Raw genomic sequence first — 22,615 nt, forward strand, 5'->3', positions numbered from 1 at the left:
AAAATTTTTATGGAAATTTTTTCCAATTAAATAGACCAAATGTAGGAAAATTCCTGACATAAGAAATTAATGCTATAAACATCTTAATAACAAGAAAATAATGTATAATAAAAAGCATTTCGTGCTACACATTTGTCTTGTACTCTTTAATTTAGAGCATTGTTTTGTCTTTAGATCTAATTGCCTTAGGGAAATTTAAAAGTAATTTTGAATTAAGTACATAATCAGTACAGTATGTCATCAGAACAAAGCGTTCATGTCAGAAAAAGATAATTCTGTAAAGCTAAATGAAGCAGGACTGCTTTCTTCACTTTATGAGCTCATTTCTATAGAGCTAAATAAAGCAGGGCTGTTTCAATTTATGAGCTAATTTCTGTAAAGCTAAATGAAGCAGCACTGTTTCTTCAGTTTATGAGCTAATTTCTGTAAAGCTAAATGAAGCAGCACTGTTTCTTCAATTTATGAGCTAATTTCTGTAAAGCTAAATGAAGCAGGACTGTTTCTTCAATTTATGAGCTAATTTCTGTAAAGCTAAATGAAGCAGCACTGTTTCTTCAATTTATGAGCTAATTTCTGTAAAGCTAAATGAAGCAGCACTGTTTCTTCAATTTATGAGCTAATTATGGCTACACTTCAGTTGATGGCTTGCACAGTATTTGTACATAGACTCTGTTGAGTTGATTTTGTTGCATTTTATGTTTCAGCTAACCACACTGAATTATATTAAGTCTGAGCTGCAGTTTCTTTGTGGCAGAGACAGTAACTTGAAGACACTTTGTTGCATATGAATGGTAAGGTAAAATATCTCTCATACATGATTTTTTTATCCATATGCTTTTTAACTATTGCATTGGAGATATTGTGATACCCTCCATCTGTCAATCCATTACCAGATCTCCATTTATAACTGGGTGTCGAAATTCATAAAATAATGTTGCCCTTGTGATAACCATTTGTGACAGGGCATGTCATTATTAGGTCAACTATCAAAGTGTGTCCTTGGGCAAGGCACTTGACAGTTTGGCTTGGCACTATGTAACCTACTTGTGTTGCTGTGTCATAAAATACCAAACTAAACTGCCTGGTGAGGGTAAGGAGCAGTTGGGGATTAAAATTAATGTTTATTATTGATCCCACAGTAGCACAATGTGGGACATAGTAGTCAACTTTTTTGTTGGCGTCAGTTACGGTGTCAACAATTTGTTGATCCTGTTGTAAAGTTTTCCTTTTCTCGTGTTCCATATATTGACTTTGGTGAGTCTCTTCATATTTTGGGTGAATCATTGTGAAGCCAACACGGTTCATTCTGAAGCACGCTCACCTATCCCTTGGACCTTGACATCAAGGTCAAGGTTACAAGGTCTGACCTTTGTATATTTTTAAAATGCTGTGCCATAAAACACTATACCTCAGCTCTAAATTTTTCGGAACATATATTTATTCATCTCACTGTTATGAATTGAAATACAGTTTATGTTTATGCATACATATAGACAATTACATGCACTGCAACAGGAGATGCAACCCTACCTGATCTTCCAACTAGTTTTCCTTTCATTTTTTTCCATGGGTGGGTTGAGGGAAGAGCATACATTTAGATGATATGACTCAGTCAATTTTAAAAGAGGCTTTTCTTTTTGCTGCCTTAGACATCAGATGCGAACATTGACCTTCAGTTTCATGTGTGGGTAATTGGTCTTCACATCTGCAAATTGAAATTTCCTTTGAAACTAATAGTTTTTGGAAATTAGGAGCCATGTTCTAGATTGAAACATACATGTGTATGTAATTATATTTTACTAAAAGAAATAGAAGTTCCAATGTATTTTAGACTGATGTCATGAAATTATTTAGAAAGTTAAGAGGAACAACTGGAAATAGACAAAATCTTTTAGAATATAGAGCTTAGTGTTATTTATTTTTGTTAATTCATTACCTAACCAGTTTTGTTCATTACAGTGGTTTAGAGAATTTCACATTTCTTACACCAGTTTTCATTGATCAGAAAAATACTATTTTTTTCATAGTAGAGTGTAATTTAATTTTTTATGCATACTGTGTTAATTTTTGTATTAGCTGTAGTGTTTATATGCCAGAAGAGCTCATGTGATTGCCTGTCATCCATTGTCCACCTTTTGTCAGCCAGCCATTAACAAATATTTGTTATCAAGTTTCTGTCTTTTATGCCTCCTAAACTACTGTCTGGATTGCATGAAACATGCACACACTTCTCTCCCAGTCTAGCTTGTCCTGAATGAAAATGGTGTCCCTCGCATATCCATATAGCCACCACAGTAGCAGATGTATGGAAAATCTTACTTTTGCTGCTTCTTCTGAAAATATCAAAATGTTTGTTTTTTATTTGTTTGTTTATTTTATGGCATAGTGGTTAGCATGCCAGACTTGTGACTGAAACGGTGTTTTGCACTGGATCAGCATGTGTCATGTATCATTGTGTGACCTTAGGCACAGGAATCTGATGTTTTATCAGTAAAGTATGATGAAATCTCTGACAACACAAAATCACCTTATTGGTTCTATAAATTAACACAAGGAACGCGTAACCCCAACCATCCACTCGGTTAGACATTTGCTACGCGTCTTTTATCGCTTTAAAATCGTAAGAAGACTGACAAACTACACATATCCATTCAAAAGACAAAAACATACCAATGCATAACTCTTGGACGACCATCACATGAACCTAATCCAGCAAATTAACCTTTATTTTCACCATTACGGCCACAAAGTGTTTCTACAGGACTCCATCAGGCGGAAGTAGCAGTTTCTACCAGGGGATGAATAACACCTTAAAAGTGATTTCACAAAGTAAAGTGTTTAACTTGCTTTTCATTTCAGATTGTATCATATGATTACTTTATATAAATTTCCAGAAGAGAAATATCTAGTTAAAGTTAGGATAGTATAATCGACAGTCGATGACGTCATCACACATCAGCTATTAAAGCCAAGACAGATGCTGGACCCGGAAATATTGAAAGACAACACAGACTTTGCATCATGTTCGGTACGAATATTAGACCTTAACGCTTAGGTACTTAGGGTTATGGTCAAAGTGACAAGGTTTAAAGGCAGAGATTTGAGCATTGGCTCAGTATGCAAACCCTAGCTTCATTGTATTTTTTTTTTGACATGTAAAATCCATGCAAATCATCATGCTATTGGAAATAAATCATTGTCTTAACAAGATGTTGACTTTTCATTATGAGAAGTTGCTTGTGTCATGTGACCCCATCATGCATGAAAAGAATGCCTCAAGTCTTTACTCAGGTAATATAGTGGATATAAAAGCCATGCAGTGGTTGTATTATGTACTGTTTGCTGTGTTCTTGTTACAAGTTAAAATACCAATCATAATAATTGTATGATTTTGCTGCAAATATGTAATTAAAAATGTTTTTGTGATGTTTTTAATCAATTTTACACCTATTTCTTGTGTCAAAGTGCACAGTTCTCATGATTGTCTTTCATTCCATGCCTTAGTTGAGATATGTCCTTAAAATGTGTAATTTTCTGCTTTTTTCTGCTTATTTTTCTAATCATTTAATTTATGATAAATGTGTTGTATATATTCACTTATAAGTAGAGTCCAGCTGCAAATAATTCAGACCCTAATTGCCCATTGCATAATGCTCCAGCAGATCACAGTTTAAGTTGTTTGTTCTCCTGATCACTCTTAACAAACTGCATAGACCCAGATCAGCTGGTGCATTATGTAATGGCAGATCTGGGTCTTTTCGGATTACAATTGGACTCGACTTATAAGTGAGTATAGATGGTATACATGATGTACATGTTATCATCTGCATTGAGTCCTTTTATCACAAAAAATGTTTCATTGTTCCAAAAAGTGCTCCTTCCTTTGGCAAGTGTCCTTATAGCTAAAGCTTCCTCGCTTGCTCTCCCGATGCTAAGAGCACTGTGATAACAAGTTGAATGAGACAGAATGAACAAAGAGAAAAAGTATGAGTACATTTTGTTGTAGTGTAATTTTCTTTTTTATATTTTAATTCAATTTGTTTTATGTCGTCTAAATTTTTAACTTGTCTGACCCACTCTAATTTTGTATCCATTCATGCTTTTGAAATACATGTCATGCAACATGGAATATCTCAGTATTGTGTTCTGTGTTGCATTTTAGCTTAACATTTACATTCATGCACTGTGCACACTGAATCAGTTGTGTAAAGCTGTAATTGTTTTTAATTCTTTTGCTGAATTGTGGAGTCCTAGACAACAAGGTTAGCATGCAGATAGTGTGGAAAATGTGGGTTCCCAGTATTAGTGTTCAGCATAATATTAAAAATATTTACTGTTTTTTCTACACCAGTACACAATGAAATAAACTTAAGTATCTCTTGATTAAGTTCTTTCTTATTAAAAGTGATAAAATAACCTTTCATAACCTGCTGGACTTGTAGCCAACAACTATTCATTGAATTGTGTCAAAAAGCAAATGTGTTATAGAAAATTATTGGTTTGAACTGAGTAAAATGTAATTTTAAATGTGTGTTTTTCAGTTTGAAATACCTCAGAAATATGTGGCCATATGTTGATATACTCTAATTTCAGGCACCATCATTTCAAAGATATTGCATTGACTTTTATGGTATCTATAAATGAGGAAGTCACCACTGTACAATCAATATTTTTCTATATACATGCTTTACTTACCTTGACAAAATATAACCTTTGGTGTGTTGCAGTGCCATAAGATGCCAAAAGTCAGGATCAAAATCTGCCTCTGCTTAATCATCTGTACTAATTTAAAAGTCGGGTCCAACTTCAAACAAAATAGACCTCCTGATCTGCCTTAGCATAATGCACCTGTGGATCAGGGTCTAAGTTGTTTGTTCTGCTGGTTGCTCCAAACAAACTGCACAGACCCAGATCTTCAGGCACATTATGTGATAGCAGATCTGGACCTTTGCCGCTTGTCTTATTAGCAACTATATACTGTATTTTTTCATCTCACTTTTTATGAAGTTAAGTTAATTTTTTAAGTTTTCATCTTGCTTATTTTGAAGTAACATGCATTTTTATGTTTACATACATGCATCATCTTAGACTGGAGATATAACCATACCTGATCCCACAGCTGGTTTTCTTTTTTTCTCATTCTTTTTGATGGGTGGTTTGAGGGAAGAGCATGCATTCAGATGATATGACTCAGTCAAGTTCAAAAAAAGGCTTTCCTTTTTGCTGCTGTAGACATTAAATGTGAACATTGACCTTCAGTCTCATGCAGGGTAATTGGTCTTGATATCAGGAAATTGAATTTTCCCATCAAACTAGTAGTTTTAGGAAATTAGGAGCCAGTCAAGATGCAAATGTACTTTTATTTTACTGAAAGAAATTGAAGTTCCATTTTAATTTCACTGATGTCATGAAATTATTTAAGAATTCAAATGGAATAATGGCAAAAAAGACAAATCCCTTGAATATATAGAGTCATTGGCTGAGACATGTTAAAAATTCAGCTTCAGCAGAAAGTCATTGACACCAGGTTTTCACCAGAGGTCTTATTGTATCCATTTTATCTTAAATGAGAATGGATAATTATTATGACGGAGTTTTCACTAGGTCCTAAATGAAAATGGTGCCAGGCGCAAATCATAGCGGCTATAACAATTGTCTTAAAAAACTTGTCACTACTCCACCTGAATGGGTGATCATTATTACATAGGATTTTCACCGAAAGACTTTTAATGATATCTGCTTTGTCCTAAATAAAAATGATGCCAAGCTGACATCCAGTATGTGTACCACAGCAGCTAATTTGAAAATCTTATCACTGAGGAATTGTTCTCTACATAGTTATCAGACATGGTCTTTATAAATATATTTATATCTTTATTTGCTACACATCAATCAGCCATGGTTTGTTAGATAAATTTCTGGCTTTATATACTAACACATTAGTCATCCATGGTCTTCATAGATATATTTCTATCTTTTTTGCAACATAATTACCAGCCATGGTCTCGTAGATATATTTTTTCTTTATTGGATACATATTTATCAGCCTTGGTCATTATAGTATTATATGTACCGGTATCTGTATTGTGTGTTTAATTTTTGTCCATGATTGTAGACTGTAAGCAGAATTTTTTAACAGTTTATTACATTGTTAAATTTTGTCCATTATTTTAGATTATACTTTAAGATAATGTTCATTTATGAACAACATGTTTACTTGGATTTGTGTTCAGAACTTTAGTTTTTCCCATGAAAATTATTTTGTCTTCCTGATTTTTCTTTGTAAGTTATAAATAAGTTTATTACTGATATTGGAGGTCGAGCCATATTTACAAAATTTTGACTGTTCTAAAAGCAAACTTGTTTATGAATTTTATGGGAAAATGACCCACATCCTTTCATTTTATTTTATCTTAGGTTTTTATACAGGGTTGTGATCAACAAATGTATTCATTCCTATTTTAATATCAGTCTTTCTGAAATAACTTTTAGTTGTATTCTGATATAATTTGAGAGGAGTTATTTATTTATTAATTGGAATTACAAAATACTCATCAACATTTTGGACTAAAACATTATTTTGGATTATTGTGAATTCATTCAAAGACAATCTGGATTTAATCATTGTGATACAAAAAGACTAGGGTCCCGAGTGGCCAAGTGGTCTAAAGCGCTGTCTGCATGGGTTCGAGTCTCGGATTCGGCCAATGTGGGTATGTGAGAAAGCTTGCCAGTAGCTTCTCAAGGGTTGGTGGTTCTTTCTGGGGTTTTCCCGTGTTCTTCCTCCACTATTAATACTGGCTACCATGTATAGCCTATCGTGTGCTGAAAAATGGCGTTAAACCCTACAACAACAACAACAAAAAGCCTATTGATACATCAGCACATTAAAGATGGTTCATGTTGAACCTCAAAAACATTAAAAAGCTATAAATTTAGCCTTTAGCCTAAAAACCTTAAATTAGCCACAAAATATAACCTTGCTTGATGTTAGCCTTAAAATGCCTTAAATATCAACCATGGATTCTTTTAAGTATCTATGGGCATTATGATAGTTTTTTTTTTTACACGATTATAAATGCACATGCCACATATACAGCGATTTCAAGCAAGAAGCAGCATTCAGAATAGTACATTTGGTTTTGTTAATTGATAGCTTCCAATACAGAAGATGCTTAAGTTCTCAAATTAATGCTGACACTGGTAAGTCGGACATTTCCAAAATTCTTGTGTTTCAGAAAAAGAATATTTTTGCATTGCAAAAGATGAAACTTGCATGAATTGTTTTTCGAAGATTCTTATGAATATTATGGTAAATTTTTGTTACGTTAATATAAATGTTTATATAGTAATTTCAAACAAGAAGTGGTATTTGGATAATGCATTTGATTCCAGAAGTTGCCTTTGTCCACATCTGCTGCCATCGGTGTAAGTTGTACAGCACATCCTCTGTGACTTCAATACAAAGCTACTTACAGAAGCCATTTCTTGCAAAAGAGGAAACTCACATTAAAAACTTTGTGGATCATACACACTGTGATCAAACACAACAGCTTCAATTCTAATACTGGAATTGGTCCGTTGTTTACTAGGATGTTTCCAGACAGTAACATAGCAAAAATGTTTGCCTGTAATGAAACCAAAACGAGATACCTTGCCACATTTGGTCTTTTACCATATTTCACTGCAAAGTTATTATTCTACTGTTGTACCTTTCGATGATTGTAGTAATTTTTGTACAGATACGGGACCTTAAAAATTGCCACTAAGAAACCTCAAATTAGCCTTAAATTTTATGCCTTGCTGCTTTTATGAACCAGGGCTTATCAGCCAGGAGCCAGTTGATTTACCTAGCTACTTTTACTTTACACATGTGCATTCAAAAAGACCTGTATTCTCATTGAAGGAGGTCACCCAACCCCACCACCTACTTTGACAACTCACCTTCCAACTTTAAATCTAATAATAATAATAATAATAATAATAATGAGGACTTTGTATAGCACCTAATCTTTAAAAGCTCGAAGCACTTTACAACATTAGACAACACCTATAAGATAAGAAACATAATAATATTATTACAAAATCAAACAACATGAAATTAGAAAAACATTAAAAAATAAAAAACATGCTGAGAATATTTCAGGTAGGAAACATTATGGAAGGCTCTGCTATGAACCCTGAAGACTATTGGTGAATCACTACATTCAAGATTGGAATTCATTCAGAACACACTTTACTTTTAAATTAAACACTTGTGGTAGAACTTTTAGGATTAATGGCAATCTTTCAAGGCAGGCTTTTTAATATAATGAGAAAATTCTAACTAAAACCAATTAGTTTGGCTTGTTAGGGACATGTACATGTTTAATGAATACATCATACACTTATTCACTGAAATACAGTTAAATCATACTTCATGAATATTGTTTTCTTGGTAAACACGTGTAATACATGCATATGTTTTGGAGTTAAATTTGTATGCTTCATTCTCAAATTGTATGATTTTGCATTATGTGTATAGTGTTTGGATGGGCCAACTTCAGGTTTCTATAAACTGTAGAGACATGCATTGCACCATGTCCTACATTTGCATGGCATTGTTGACCAGTGAATGTGCAAGGTAGAAATTTATCAGAGCTTGTTTGATTTAGGCAGAGTGGAGGGTCAGAGATCTAAGGATCTAAGGAGAAAGAGAGGAAGTTTGGGGTGAGCGTTCGGTCTTTGAACAATATGTTCTCACTGAGTAAACAGGCATGGTTCAGCTTTGGGTTATGTTGTATACATCTGTATAAAGATTGAATCTGAACTCTCTGTTGTTGTAAAAAGTTTGGTTTGCAAAGGATATGCCAGATCTTGGAAAGCTTTTTGGTAGTGAAAGTGTATACCAGTAATTTAAATAGTATAAGAACATGGCTATGGCCTGCTCCCTTCCAATTTCAGTTTTAATGATGATTCCAGAGTTTTTATTTAGAATCTGCAGTTTTTTGGAGAGAAAAATCTGTGGGTGTGTTTATCCAGTTGACTTCATCTGCCTGCCGTTAGACAGAATATATCATGTTATGGTGAGTCTGTCCATCTGTTTGTATATTACCAATTTTCATTCCACACAAGAACTTGAGTCCTCTATCACAGTTACCAAACTTTGTGGATGGCATGCACTTTATGTAAAGGAAAAACATGCTGATTTTGGTGTCAAAACGTTAAAGGTCATGATCATTTTGATTGATAAAAGAAAAATGCTTTCAGCACAACTCAAGTTCTTATCTAGAATTAGCAGACTTTGAGGACAGCTTGCATGTGGGGTTAGGAAGATTTGGTTTATTTGATTTTGTTTTATGGCACAGCAATACATATCGGTTATTTAGCTCCAAGTGAAGCAAAGGAAAATGCTATGCTTAAGGACAGATCACTGAAGCTGACCAGGGCTGGATCAGTGGTAGAATTCAGACACACTTTTGGTCATCAGTCTGGCATGCTAACCACTCTTTTGTTGCAGCTCTGTAGGTAAAGGAATTGTCCTAGAAATTTCAGGGTTGAAAGGTCACAGGTCAAGATCACAAACTGAAAGAAGAAAAATGGTTTCTGCACATTATCAAGATTTCCACCATTAACAGTTACAAGTTTAGTGGATGTCCTGTAGTTGGATTGAGGAGAAACCTGTTTCAGGGTCAAATGGCATGGTCACTGTGGCTGTAATAAGAAAAACGGTTTCTGCACAAATAATGTGACTTCCCCACCATCAGCATTTACTGAGCATTGTGAAATCATTTCAGATGCAATATTGAAGAGCCATATTGATTTTGGGGTAAAAATTTCAAAGGTTTAGGTCACTGACTCAAAAAAGAAAAACAGTTTTTGCACAGTAACATTAGTTTTTCATCACACACCTGAACCAGTTCTTTTGTGAATAGCTTGGACTTGGGGTAGTGGAGAAGCCTTTTGAAATTTGGGTAAAAATGGGAAAGGTCAAGATCACTGCCTGAAAGAATAAAAATTGTTTCTACACAAAAATTTCATTTATCAACCATGTAAGTTTGCTTAAATTTGTGGCCGACATACAAATTGTTAAGATTTGGATAAGAGGGTCAAAGGGCAGGATCACTGTGCACAAGAAAAGGCAGTGTTTTATCTACCCATGAGTCATGCATCAAATACGCAAACATTTCTGATTTGACACACAAAAATTGTTGCCGGTACTTAAATTGATGCACCTAAATGTTGTTTCACTGATTAACACAAAACAAAGGTTTGGTCTAACTACTTTAATGGATAGGTCACAACTCTCCCAGGGGCTCTGAGTGGCCGAGTGGTCTAAAACGCTCTCTGTTACGGATCATTGCCATCTCACCAGTCTGCATGGGTTCGAGTCTCGGATTCAGCCAATGTGGGTATGTGAGAAAGCTTGCCAGTAGCTTCTCATGGGTCGGTGGTTATTTCTGGGGGTTTTCCAGATTCTTCCTCCACCATTAATACTGGCCGCCATGCATAGCCTATCGAGTGCTGAAAAATGGCGTTAAACCGTACTCGAGGCCCCAATCTCTGAAAAAATGGAAGGAACCAAAAGAGAAAAGAATCTATGAACTTAAAAACATGAAAAGGTTTGTTAAATTGTGAATAGTTTACGGAGTCAGAGTTAGATTCAGAAGACTTCCTCATTGAAAACACGGTATGATGTGTGGGATAAGTTCTTCTCGGCCTGCTAGTCAGATTAATACATTCTGGTCACTACTAACTAGTGTAATGTTTTCTGGTATAAAAATATTTTGAAAACATGCCTTGCCTTTAGTTACATTATGTAACTATTATTTTTGTTGTGCATTTAAACAATATGATTATTTTTAAAAACTATTGGAGAATAATCATCAGCTTAAATAATACTCATAGGTTTGGATTTTGACTCATTGTTTTTTGCCTTGATGAGTAAAATGACTTACATGAAGCCATTTGTAGATAAAACACTGAAAAAGAATATTTTTTTTGGCATAATAACTTTTTTCTAGACCACATACCTTGACCAAAATTTATGGAGAGCTTGTAGTCAGCGTGTGATAAAGCCATTATTGTGTTAAAAGTGCTCTTAATACTAACCTAACAACTTTTCCAAATGGTTTCTTGTCCTCAAACAGTTCTTGTACAGTGTCAGTCTATGTATGGTCAGTGTCATATATTCTGTTTTTCACATCTTTGTAAGTTACACTTGAACACGGTGTGATTCTCTTTCATTTTGTGGATGCCTTTTGTTTTGGCACATGTATTTTGACAAGTTAATAGAACATTTTCTGCAATGATGGAGCAATTGCAAAATTCCAAATAATGCCTTGTCAAGTAATTGTAATGCTATATAGTCTAAAATAGACACATAAAGCATTCATTTTACTGTGAAACAAAAGTATTTGATACCTTCCCATTTGTTCGTAAACACGCTTCCCCTTGCAATTGTGAAAATGAAAATCATCAAGGATATAAAAAGAATGCACAAAACTTGGTCATTTAATTCCTCAATTTATGATTTCTAACCTGAATGTCCTCAAGGGGTCCTTAACACTGTCAATTACTGGTATTGAAAAGCAAAGAGAAGTTCACGATACAATAAGCAGACTGCTACTAGAATAGTCAATTTCAGTAAAACCTGTCTGGTATTTGCAATGTTTGATTTTAATAATTTTAAAGAAATCTGAACAAATAAAAATGAGGAACTCTTGTATTCATGTGTTCAAAGAAATGTAACTACAAAGTTTATGGAATTATTGAGATTATCAAAAATGTAACTACAAAGTTTATGGAATTATTGAGATTATCAAAAACAGTGGGCTAAATCAGGTCTGTTTCTTGAAAACACAGACTCGCCCATGTAAATATGGCAACTGCATTACTAAACAAACTCCCTTTTTATTTGCAATGCCAAGAAGTTGACAGTTTTTGGGACCCCCTGGTGACACTCAGGTTGGAAATAATCAATTGACGAATTATATTACTCAGTTTTGTGCACTTTTTTAATCCTTGATGCTTTTTTTGTTTTTAAAAAAAGTAGGGAGGTACAGTCAAAATGGGAGGATGTGTGAATACTATGCATAAAACTTAGCAACGAAGCAGAAAACAGTTTGAAATTGAACATTAAAAATAGTAATAAGATTATCGCTAAGAAAATGTATCCAGTCTGTATATTCACCAGTTTTGTTTTTGGCTTTGTCTCTAATTTATGCTTTTTGATGCCAGCAATCTAGAGAATGGAATTGATTGGAATTATGTAAACTTTGAATGGATTACATAAGTACTGTACAAGAATCATTTTGTACACATCAGTAAGTGGACAAGACGGAAATTATGAACATTGTAGATTCGTAGTGACGGAGGAAAAATGTAGAAAGGTGATTTGAAAACTCCCCCTGTCAATGCGGTTCATGTATATCATTTTTAAATTAAGGAGTACTAATAAAGAGTTGCATGTTAGCTGTAATTAGCGTGTCCATGATATTAGTGCACAGTACAGGCGTGTTTTATAAAATATCAATAGCAACAATCTACAGGCAATGGTCGGTAGGCAAAGGCACTGGACCAGGAACGTCTGGTTAATATATCATAAAAGTATTATCAGCCTGATATCAGTGACAATATGGTAAAAATACTGTTTGGAAAAATGGGGGATTGCACCATACAAATTTATGCCATTGATAACATCATTACTGGCTTGCATTTCATTTGAGTGAATGAGTTGGCACATAGAAACAGAGAGTAACTTGATCATAAATCCCTCTTCACCCCAGGGCACCTGTTGCTAGAAGATTTTGTTTCAAGTGCTGGATGGACTAGATGTTAAGATAAGATAATGATTAACAATGAAAAGATTTTCCCTCAAAATGTCTGGTGTAAAGTTACTGAAAAGGAGCATGAGAAACAACTTTGTGGATTTAAACATAGGAATAATATAATTTAGGTGACATTATTGGTCATAGGACATAGCCTAGAAAAATACAAAATAAAATATCTTTGTGAAATACAAGTCTTAGTAATACAGTGTTTCACTATATCAGTACCCAGCCAATAATGTATTTTTTTGACTTGAGGATTGTAGAAGTGAATTATGCTCTTTGTGGTTTCATCATTCATGTACTGGTGTTAGACAATTTGTCAGATTTTCTTGCTAAATGATTACCACCAAAACACACTTTTCCTGTATGATGCAAACGACATGATCCAAAGTACCAAAACAAAAGGGGCCCCGAGTGGCCGAGTGGTCTAAAGTGCTCACCATTACGGATCACTGCCATCTCACCTCTGTCTGCATGGGTTCGAGTCACGGGTTCGGCCTATGTTGGTATGTGAGAAAGCTTGCCAGTAGCTTCTCGTGGGTAGGTGGTTCTTTCCGGGGTTTTCTCATGTTCTTCCTCCACCATTAATACTGGCTGCCATGTATAGCCTATCTTGTGCTGAAAAATGGCGTTAAACCTAACAACAACAACAACAACAACCAGAACAAAAGCATAAACACTCTTCCATTGCTGTTTGTGGTTTAGCTTCATTTTAGTTTCTATGGAGATTTTCTAATAAAAAATATGGGCTACAGACTTTTCAAAACTGGTTGACTGGGTTGCTGAACAGTAACTACCAAACCCACTATTCCTGTACTGGGGGCCCCCGGAGTGAGGTAGCTGACTGATCAGAATCAAATCACACATGTCTCGCTTATGTCCATATGAGTTCAAGTCTTGGCGCGATCAGCATGGGTATGTGAGAAAGCTAGCCATTAGCTTTCCATGGGTTGTTGGTTATTCATGGATTCTTCCTCCACTGAATATTCTGACCACATTACATGGCCTATCATGTGCTGATAAGCATCAATAAGCCCCACAGAACCAAGCCAAACTTCTTGATGGGTGCAATAAATATGATCCATAACACCAACATATAAAATAAAATGCTGTGCAAAAGTTGGTTTGTGCTACATGGAATTTTGACAATATTAAAGGCTTTAACATTAATCTTCAAGAAAATTTCCCACTGAGTTGATTCTTTTGATCATTGGCCAATTTCACAGAAATGATAATTAAATTTGATTACAGTTACTATGGTGGAATTGGTCATAATTCAGCTCAGTGCTGCCGAGACCCAGTGTTTCAGACTTAACCTTATTTTATGCATAGTCTTTGTTTGGCAAGGTATTGTATACACAGATTAATTATTAATTAATCAGCAGAATTTGCTGATCATAAAATTATATCTGGTTCCCACCACAAGTTTGTATTATGCATTATCTATGCAGTTTTTTTCCTTAATAAAGAGTTGGGAGAAGAAAAAAAAATACTAAGAGAAAGGCTAAACAGTCCTGATAAGAAGAAAATAATAATAATAATAATAATAATAATAAAACGATTTAACAAGGATAACACATTTGATTTTTAAAGACCCACCTGTCATGTGGTCCTCAATATGATGGTTTAGATTGATTTAGATTGTCCAGTGAAATTTTAAATATGCCATGGTCCAGTTGGTGTTGTAGTATGAACACATCTTTGGTATGGTATTATTTTTGCACCATGACATGCAGAAAGGAGTAATATAGTGTTACCTTGTACATCATTCAAAACTTAAAGGACAGTGCTACAGATCATACATAGAATTGTATGCGATTTGCTGCCATCTGTGCCATCATGTTTTGTTTTTAAAAGCTTGATAGAGAAGATGGAAATGCATGAAACTTTTGTAATTTTCAACTTCAATCACTCCAAGAGTCAATCCAATTTCAGAAATAGTCCAGGTGGTCCAGGTAGATTGAGATTTCATTTTTGAGAAAAAACTTCTAGTGAATAAAATGTTTTTTAAAATTTTTTATAAACTACTATGCCAGCGTACAACCAAGGTATGTTTCTGTTTAACAGAAATAGCTGAGGTGGTCCAGTTGTCTCGTCTACCTGTTTCCCTTCCCTGGTTTCACATCTTGGAACATATATTACATTTAGGTCAGTTTTTTATGCACTTTTGGGACCGCTCCGCTGACCAGGTGGTTAGAGCAGCCACCTCAGATGCAGGAGGGCATGGGTTTGAACACAGGGCAAGTGATACCAGAGACTTAGAAAAATGGTACGTGCAGCTGTCTCACTTGGTACTCAGCATTAAGAGGTTCGTGTTAGGACTGGTGGGCCTGGTGTCAGGATAATGTAACTGGGTGGGACATGATGCTACATGTATGCGGTATGATGCCCCAATGCTAGACATCACTATAAACTGTCACACTGCAGACATCATAGCGATATGACTGAAAAATTGTTAAAGCTACATTAAAAATCTAAAACATACATAAACACACATGCACCTTTGGTTGCAAGGAAGCACAATGGGGGTTGGGGTAGTGCCTTATGGAGAGCACAATACACTTCCATCAAATGTAGTGGAAGCTTCTGAGTATTTCATCAGTTAGTGACTTGGATGAAGTTTTGCATTTTTGTCCATTTCTCATGTACTATTGACTGCAGGACCACACAGCTCTTGCTGTGGAAGTATTTTCATATGCCAAATTTAACATTACAGTTATCAAAGATTGGTCACTCTGACCTAGTTTGTGGCTTCCTGGCTTTAAATTCAATCTGGCAGGGAAACACGATGTTTCAGGTCATGAAAAAGAGGAGACAACATGCATTTATTTTTATGAAATCATTTATTTATTTATTTTCTTTGGATAATTTTTTAATCAGATATTTTACTGCCTGGCTTGCAACTAATAGCATCATACCTAATTGTAAATGGCACACACACAAACTTACAAATAAATATAATCATATGTACTTGTGAGAGAGGGATCGATATATGGTGAAGTTGTTTGCATTGGCATCATGCACAGTGGAGAGAATGCTGGTATACCGCTATGCTACTTCCATGTACACTGTCACTGAAATTTATTTACATGTGATCATTATGGAAACTATGCACTATCAAATTCAGACAGCTGATACAATGGCTGCTCCCATGTGCTTGAAAAATGGGCATAAATTAATCCAAAGTTTACTAACTTTAGCAGCTATCAGAAATAGGGAAAATGAATTTTGCCAGATTAGAATGCCAGAATGTGTAATGAATGATTTTTAAAATATGTTTAAAAAACTATCAGCCCATTTTGACCCAATTAACCTTTGAAGTCCAGGGAGTGAAAATGACCATGCAATGCTTGCAATCTTTTGAGAGGTGCACATTAACTCTAAGCTGTATACTCTATAACCCAAATATTTTGAGGAGTATATTGCTGACCGTGGAAAATTTGCATAATTTTAAAGTAAAACTTCAAACATATCTTCAAAACGATCTCTGGTCATATATGTGCATACATGTTAGAATTGGTAAAATAGAATATTTATGTTTGGATTAAATGTTACATCTAGGATACAGTTATATCTATAACCTTTTACATGTTAAACAAATATATCTAGCGTGCAAAGTTTCATCTATTTACCTTAATTAAAAACTGATTCAGTGGTCTAAGTGGTTAGATCGTTAGCCTCTGATGCAGGTCACAGGTTCAAAGCCATAGCCAAGTCATACCAAAGACTTCAAAAAGGGTATTTGCAGCTGCCTTGCTTGGCACACAGCATTCAGAGGTTAGTGTTAGAACTGGTTGGCCTGGTGTTGTGATAATGTGACTGGGTGGGACATGATGCTACATGTCTGCAGCATAATGCCCCAGTGCTAGACATCACTATAAACTGCCACCCTGCAGACATCTTAGCAAAATATAGCAATATGATCAAAAAATTGTTAAAGTTACATTAAAAATCCAAATCACACACACACACACACACACACAATTAAAAGCCACCAAACACTGGGAAGCAAAGTTCACGCACAGCTACCAACTTTTGTGACATATACATTACAGTATCTGAATCTCTACCCCAGGAATATCTCATTTCTTGTAATCAGAATATTTTTCAGGTGTTAATGATACTCATTAGTTAAAGAAGTGACAAGAGATTAAAGAATATTAATGGGAATAAGACAAGAAATGAGGCACAGTGTACAGGTAAGACAAATTAGGCAGACATTACTGGGAGGTGCCCAGGTTAGCAGATAAATGTCACAGGTACATAGGTTAATAGATAAATGTCACAGGTACAAAGGTTAACAGATAAATGTCAGAGGTACACAGGTTAATAGATAAATGTCACAGGTACACAGGTTAATAGATAAATGTCACAGGTACAAAGGTTCAGATATTATTACAAAGTATCAGATATACTGTCAGGTAAGACAGGGAGGGGTATATAATTGAGGGTAGAAAGTTGCATTGCATATATTCTCAAATAACCACTAAATATGAAATGGTAAACCAGCATTCCAAAATACATTATCATCATCAAACTTCAAATGACATTTTGGTTTATGAAGTCATCAACACCTATGATATGATTTTGCACATTCAATGCATGAATGACTTCATGCTAGAAATGCTGAACACCTCGCTTCTGAAGTTTTGTTGGCAATGAGCTCAGCAGTTTTAAAATTGCATAAGATAATAAATAGATAACAGATTGACTTTTAGTATTGATGGATAACTGATTGCTTTCTAGTATTGATGGATAACAGTTTGCTTTCTAGTACTTATTGACAATAGATTGCTTTCTAGCATTGATGGATAACAGATTGATTTCTAGTATTGATGGATAACAGATTGCTTTCTTGTATAGATGGATAACATATTGATTTCTAGTATTGATGGATAACAGATTGCTTTCTAGTATTGATTGATAATAGACAGCATTGATGGATAACAGATTGATTTCTAGTATTGATGGATAACAGATTGCTTTCTAGTATTGATGGATAACATATTGATTTTTAGTATTGATGAAATACAGATTTGATTTATAGTATTGATGGATAACAGATTGCTTTCTAGTATTGATACATAGATTGATTTCTAGTATTGATGGATGACAGATTGATTTCTAGTATAGTTGGATAACATTGCTTTCTAGTATTGATGGATAACAGATTGCTTTCTAGTATTGATGGATAATAGATTGCTCTCTAGGATTGATGGATAACAGATTGCTTTCTAGTATTGCTGGATAACAGATTACTCTCTAGTATTGATGGATAACAGATTGCTTTCTAGTATTGATGGATAACAGATTGCTTTCTAGTATTGATGGATAACAGATTGCTTTATGTATTGATGGATAATAGATTGCTTTTTAGTATTGATAGACAATGATCATTATGTAGTGTTGATGGATATGAAGATAACTGTAGATACATACCTGCATATATTTTTCTCATGTAATGTTTTTCTCTGTCAAAAACAAGTTTGTACTTTTGTGTGATCAGGTATGCACTGGACTGAGCTAACCATACATTTATTGTGTCCATCCATGACTGTACTACTGGGTAACCCCATACTTTGTTTAAGTGTATGCATGTTTTTATATGGGGTTCTCAGGAATACAAGAATCTGTATATATGTGTACACAGTTTGTGTTTTAGATGCATTAAAAATAAATTACAGGAGGCTGGCAAATGGTACAATTTCATTCATTTTACAACCTGATGTTTTGTGTCATGTCACAGCTTTGACCATTTTCACATAACTGAGTGACACCAGTTAAAATATGTAGTTGAAATGGGACCCTCTTTTTGTTGAACCAACCATGTATTTAACTAGAAAGTAAAAAAAAAACTTTGTTGTGTACAGACACATACATGAATGCCAAAGAGCTTCGATCAAGGCAAGCTGGAAAAAAAATCTGTGATATAATTTAATTTTAGCTGTAACCTAACGTGTGTACTTGCTTATAAGTAGAGTCAAACTGCAAACTAGAAATATCATTCTCTTTTGTAGCATACTTTACCAGCATATCATGGTCCATATTCTGCTGGTTACTCGTAACAAACTCCACAGATGGATCCTATAACTCATTAGATTAGTTTTCTTTACATGTTATTTAATACATAATAAGGGGATTTGATTAAGAATGTTATATTTATACATGTAATGGTTTAGTTTTGTTTACTGCCTGCAAATGTTTAAAAAATTGGTTTTTGTTGTTGATGTTGTTCATCAATCGAGTTCGAAAATGACCATGACATCTCTGACAGGTTTGATCACCTCATCCTTCTTGATACTGATTGTGAGACTAAAATTGTCACACGTTGAAGATAAGTGGTCATTACTGTGTTTCATGCCATTGTCAGATTTGGCATTCGTGAAACAGTCATCAGCAAGTAGATCACAAGCAGTCACTTCCTGTAACTTCGTCTTTGTCTGCAGCCTTCTCAGACTGAACTGTTTGCCATGAGTCTGGTATCTGATATCAGTCCCAGAATGGTGTGAACTCTGGTGGTGTTTTCAGAGGATTGTTGTGAAATTTTGTACATGTTATCATTATCAACTTGAGATGCACGTATCGGCGTGCACTCAATTTTTTTTTAATGGAGTTTATGCCTGTGGGTTTTGCAGCTTGATGAAGAATAAGAGGAAGTTTTGTGGACACAACTTATGCAGTTTTTATTGGGATATCTGTAAAACATGTGGCCTTATGTGGACATCTTTGGAACTTGTCCAGTTATATTTTGCAGATATCTGCAGAAGTTTATACATATTTCGTCTAGCGACTTATATGCAGATGACATCACTTTATCAGATTTCAAACAGCTAAAATCAGACTTAGAGGTCTCCCTTCAGATTGCCTTACTTAGAATAGATTCCTGGTGTATGGAAAATGACATGAAAGTAAACACAGACAAGACTAAGCTATTTATGTTTACTACCCAGAAACGGACCAAAATTGGAAAATAGTTTTAATCTTAAGTTGAATGAAATTTATCTACAAATGGTTACCTACAACAAAATCCTTGAGGTGATGGTTGAAAGCAATTTGCTTTGGAATGAACATACTCAAGTCATATGTCATAAAGTTTATTCATGTCTTTGGTTATTTAGCAAGATTATAAAGCTCATATCTGTTCAGTGAAACATATTTTAATGCATTACAAAAGCTTTATACAACCTTACCTAGTCTACAGTTATGATATCTGGGGAACACTTATGACAAGAATATTTACAAATTATTCTGCTTGCAAAAAGGAGCGTGCAAACTCATCCAAGATAATGCTGAATACATTCCAAATGCAATGAATTATATTAAGATGTTATCAGTAAGTGAATAAACAATTTTGAGAAGGGCTAGACTTCTGCAGTTTGAAACGGTTATGGCCCTATTACATCTCAGTGAACTGTTTCTTGCCAGAAAACAAGGCAACACTCCCAATTTAAGATTATTTTCAGCCAACCACCTTTCCATCCCAGAACCAAATAAAGAGCTCTTTAAGAAGAGTTTTCAATATTCAGGACTACTAATTTGGAACAGAATCCAAAAGGAAATTACAAATATAAATTATAATCTAATTTAATAGATGAAACGTAGAACCTGTAGGATTTGTCAAATACATTACAATATTAAGTTGTTGTTGTTGTTGTTGGGTTTAACGCCATTTTTCAGCACACAATAGGCTATACATGGCGGAAAGTATTAATGGTGGAGGAAGAACCCGGGAAATCCCCAGAAAGAACCACCAACCCTCAAGAAGTTACTGGCAAGCTTTCTCACATACCCACATTGGCTGAATACGAGACTCGAACCCACACAGACAGAGGTGAGATGGCAGTGATCCGTAACGGAGAGCGCTTTAGACCACTCGGCCACTTGGGGCCCCCATACAATATAAAGTAACAATTTTCAGACCTTCAACTTTGTTCTGTCACAGTTTTTGTAATTTATGTACATTATACACAAAGTTAGTACCTAGTTGTAACATCTTGTTCAGGCAAAATATCCTGTTCATTATATCAGTATATAAATGTATCTTATTATTGATGCTTCTTGTTGTTGTTGTTGTTATTGTTATTATTATTTGTGCACTTACATGTACAAACTAAATTATGCAGAGGGCCTCAAGGAGTTCCATGCAACTAATTGTGTCACAATCTTTAAATAAAGTAATTATTATTGTTATTATCATCATTATTATTATTATTATTGTTGTTGTTGTTGTTATTATTATTATTATTATTATTATTATTATCATTGTCATCTCAACATTCAACACAGGTCATTGACAAATCATTGTGCTCTTGTGATTTTGTGTGTGTAAGAGTTACTGCCCATTGTGTAAGTCATATATGGTATACAGTAATACCTCGTGCATTCGCGTTTCTGGATTCGCGAATTCACGGATTCGCGAAATTTTCATTGGTACCCTCTACGTACATGTTTTCTTTATTTTATTGAATTGTACCTTCGTTATATGACTTCTGTGACATGAAGTTTACCTAGTTTACCTTCCTGACAATGACAAAGAACACGTCAGTCATTAAGTTTACAGTCCCATTCTTTACATGGTTTTACCTTACTGTGAGTGCAAAAGAAAATGGCAGCCAGTGAATTAGTATAGGGGTAATATTAGTATACATGTACCGTACTGTAAATGCGCTAGTGTGGCAAATACCCATTAGGCGATACTGTATTCTATTTTTACGTCAACCATTTATTTCTCTTTTTAAGGGTAATGTATTAAGATAACTTTTAAATGAAATTAAAGTGCTTTGGGAACATGATTTGGGTCATATTTAGGGTTTAAACCCTAGAAATAAGCATTTATTAGCATTTTTAGTGACTCGTACCAAACATTCGCGATTCCTCCTGATCCGCGACTGGTTCTGGAACCTAACCTCGCGAATGTTTGAGGTATTACTGTAATTTTAAGATTGCAGCATTCAGTGGATTTTTCTTCATTGTAATACTTATTAAGGTCATAAACAGAAGATGTGCATGTTATCTATTCATTATACTTGCACTGTTTTCAGAGAATATGTTAGCAGTGCTTATGATTCTGTCCAGAGAGCTGTGATAACTCTGTGTGTGTGTGTGTGTGTGTGTGTGTGTGTGTGTGTGTGTGTGTGTGTGTGTGTGTGTGTGTGTGTGTGTGTGTGCACATGCGTGCATTGCATTGTGTGCATGTGTGTTGGAATTTTAACATAGCTTTAAAAAAAATCTGTCATATCACTAGGATATCTAGCATTGAGACACAAACCTCTTAGCACTGAGCGTCTAGTGAAACAGCTTGTTAGTACCATTTTTATCAGTCTTTGGTATGACTTGGCCATGGTTAAAACCTGCTTCCGAGGTGGACGCTCTAACCACTAGGCCACCGGAGGGGTCTAACTCAGTTGGTAGAGCAGCAGACATGTAATGCAAGGGTCACAGGTTTGATACCCACCAAGGCTAGTCTGGGTGACTTAGTAAAGGCATTTAGCTCTCATTTCCTTGGCAAGACATTGCTACAGTAATCATTAAAAGTTCCATTAAAAAAAAATAAAGGTGACATTTTATAAAATATTCCTTTTTCTCCATTATCCAGGGGGCCTTTGAGGTTTGGCAGTTTTTCCTTGTTATCTTCTAATTTGCATTATTAATAAAATACTTGAGGTATAAAGTGCCTGCAGAACATGCAGGATGATCTCTCCACTCTGTATTTGCTTGTGTCCTGAATAAAATGTGCTCTTTAGAAGTTTAAAATTGGATGAGTCAAGTACAAACTATGCAAGCAGGATCAGTCACTGTTATAT

The 22,615-nt window shown here is 34.9% G+C and overlaps 1 protein-coding gene across 5 annotated transcripts in view; it reads left to right on the forward strand.

Annotated features, from left to right (window-relative positions):
* Window positions 1–22,615, forward strand: part of LOC149783531 (extracellular sulfatase Sulf-1-like) — a 212,231-nt gene that overhangs the window by 88,656 nt on the left and 100,960 nt on the right. For 4 of the 5 annotated variants that reach the window (XM_089931784.1, XM_089931786.1, XM_089931783.1 and 1 more), the window contains one exon: window positions 705–791. The exons of the other annotated variant lie outside the window; for it this stretch is intronic. The gene's annotated coding sequence lies outside the window, so the exon portion shown is untranslated. The remainder of the gene's footprint in view (window positions 1–704; window positions 792–22,615) is intronic. 5 annotated transcript variants of the gene reach the window in all.

Source organism: Sinohyriopsis cumingii, chromosome 14 (assembly GCF_028554795.1).
Source record: "Sinohyriopsis cumingii isolate HCF-2022 chromosome 14, ASM2855479v2, whole genome shotgun sequence".
NCBI lineage: Eukaryota > Metazoa > Mollusca > Bivalvia > Unionida > Unionidae > Sinohyriopsis > Sinohyriopsis cumingii.